Source organism: Egretta garzetta, unplaced genomic scaffold (genome assembly GCF_000687185.1).
Source record: "Egretta garzetta isolate BGI_Z169 unplaced genomic scaffold, ASM68718v1 scaffold384, whole genome shotgun sequence".
Classification (NCBI taxonomy): Eukaryota; Metazoa; Chordata; class Aves; order Pelecaniformes; family Ardeidae; genus Egretta; species Egretta garzetta.
In genome coordinates, this window is record NW_009259496.1 from 25,128 (window position 1) to 27,930 (window position 2,803).

General features: G+C 43.2%; 1 long non-coding RNA gene across 1 annotated transcript; it reads right to left on the reverse strand.

The window, feature by feature from the left end:
- Positions 1–2,455: 2,455 nt before the first annotated feature.
- Positions 2,456–2,788, reverse strand: LOC118452149. Its single transcript, XR_004841817.1, has 2 exons — positions 2,722–2,788; positions 2,456–2,591 (listed from the first exon to the last, which is right to left on the reverse strand). It is a non-coding gene; the product is annotated as an uncharacterized LOC118452149 (long non-coding RNA).
- Between the last annotated feature and the right edge of the window lie 15 nt (positions 2,789–2,803).

Here is a 2,803-nt window from a genome sequence, read left to right on the forward strand (position 1 = left end):
TGTGGGGGCGCTGGGGGGGTTCAGCCTGGAGCAGAGGAGGCTGAGGGGAGCCCTCATCGCTCCCTACAACTGCCTGACAGGAAGGGAGAGCCAGGGGCAGGTCGGTCTCTTCTCCCAAGTGACAAGCAATAGGACAAGAGGAAATAGCCTCAAGTTGCACCAGGGGAGGTTTAGATTAGATATTAGGGAAAAATTCTTCACTGAAAGGGTTGTCAAGCATTGGAACAGGCTGCCCAGGGAAATGGTTGAGTGCCCATCCCTGGAGGTATTTAAAAGACATGTAGATGGGGTGCTTAGGGACAAGGTCTAGCGGTAGACTTGGTAGTGTTAGGTTTACGGTTGGAGTCAATGATCTTAAGGGTCTTTTCCAACCTAAATGATTCTGTGATGACTCTATGATAGAATATTTCTGTTTTGTAAAACATGCAACTATGGTTCACTGCTGGCTTCAAGTCAATACCAAAAATTCCACGGATTTTACTGGAAGTGTGCCCTGATCCATGGTAATTTTTTATGATGCTGCTAAGTATTGATGTTGGAAAGTTGTTGGGAGCTTTCCACCCGAAAGTAAATAGGTAGATGAATCCTGTAATTCCTGTTAAGAATTACATTTTTTCAGTTGTTAATCATAAGAACTTTCTTCCTCTGAGTTTTAAGGAGTCTGCTAGTGATCTAACTAAAGCATAAGGTGCAAGGTCCTGTACTTGGGTCAGGGCAATCCCAAGTACAAATACAAGCTGGGTGGAGAATAGATTGAGAGCAGCCCTAAGGAGAAGGACTTGGGGGTGTTGGTTGAGGAGAAGCTCAGCATGACTTGACAATGTGCGCTGGCAGCCCAGAAAGCCAAACGTAGCCTGGGCTGCATCAAAAGAAGCATGGCCAGCAGGTCGAGGGAGGCGATTCTACCCCTCTACTCTGCTCCGGTGAGACCCCACCTGGAGTACACTGCTTCAGCTCTGGGACTCCCAACAAAAGAAGGACATGGACCTGTTGGACCAAGTCCAGAGGAGGGCTACAAAGATGAGAGGGCTGGAACACCTCTCCAATGAAGACAGGCTGAAAGAGTTGAAATGATTCAGCCTGGAGAAGAGAAAGTTCTGGGGAGACCTTACAGCAGCCTTCCAGTACCTGAAGGTGGGCTACAAGAAAGCTGGAGAGGGACTTTTTACAAGGGCATATAGTGACAGGACAAGGCGTAATGGCTTTAAACTGAAAGAGTTGATGGCAAGAATGATATATGCAGAAGTAGCTGCACAATGTTCTATTTTACCTACCAGTAAGTTGAGACAATTTAATGTAACATCATAAAGTTATGCAGTACAGTGTGCGTTCTCTTAAATCACATATTACTTCTATACTAGTGCCTCTAAGGGGCAGAATTTCAGATCTGCTTATGTGTGTGGGTGAGTTGGTAAGAGAGAGATTTGTTTCAAGGCTAGTGCTTTTGGTTTTCTAGTCTCTTTCAGTGTGGTTCAGTTATTTTACTGGCCTAAGTTCCAATATTACTAGCAAGTGTATGAAGTAGGATAGGGCTTCATGCTGTTGTTTGGATCTCTGACGCATCATCATTTTATCCTCCTAAAGTAACTGCAGCATACTGTATTGCTCCAGTGTTCCAGAATTTTACCTGGAAAATTACTTTCTAGATCTTTAAGGAACAGAAAAACAGCTGAGCTTTCTGTGTCTAGTTAGCTGCCAAGAAGAGACTCCTAATTCCCTTAACATCTTCCACACATGTACTCTAAAAATCCAAAATATATTCTTAAATTATTTAGAGATATTTTAGAATATAGTTGGATGGAAGACACTATAAAACCCAAAATATCAAGTATGTCTTTCTCTATATTAACAAGTATTAACTTATCAAGAATACTCAATATACTTATATAAGTACTTCTAAAATTTATCTCAGAAATACTTTGCTTGCATGTCTCATCCGATCAATGCATTTGCTTAATCCTTTGTGTAACTGGGAAAGAGAATGTACCTTTCCCAGTGAATATGTAAGGTTTTACTTTCATCCATGCTGAAATAGATGTGTGCCATTTTAAAAAAAGAACTTAATCTCTCCTGAATGACTCCAAGATCATCCTCTTCTTTAGCAGGCTCTGAACCTACTTACTGACTCTTAAATTGCTCATACTCACAGATTAGGTAAGAGGAAAAGAAGAGATGAAGGCAACAAATGGATATGAAAAAGATGGAACTAAACACAAGGGTGGAAAGAAACTGAAAATAACCACCCCTGATAATTATTTTCTTCTGGAATGAGGCTGTAAGACAGAGGGATAGATGGTGTTTAAGCATGAAAAAGGAAGTTCTAACTGTTGGTTCAGTCATAGATTTGACAGGGGCACACTGCGGGCAGGGGGACTGCCACTCCAGGGAGACAAAGCTGGTACCTGCCCCTGCTCTGTGATGCAGCACACTGACAAACAAACATCCATATTTCTCACCTTTATCAATCTGATCCCCTCTGAAGCAGTGTCCGGATCACTAACCAACTTTCCCGACTGTCAGCTCGCATAATCAAGGGTGTGAATGTCACCAAAGGTCTGCCTTGCTCACTTCCGTGGAAGGAGGTTGGTCTCCTATGTTGTGAGAAACGGTGTCATTTTCTCTGCAGGATTTCTGACTATTCTAAAAATGAACAAGTAGAGCCAGTGTAAGTGGGATCTTTGCCAAGGAAGTAATGCTGAGGGAAAGATACGGATTATTTACCCTTCAAACACTGCAGCCCGTTAATCGCATGCAGCCGTGCAAGAGGCCGCAGCACAAGAGCGCACGACGGCCGGAAGGCCCG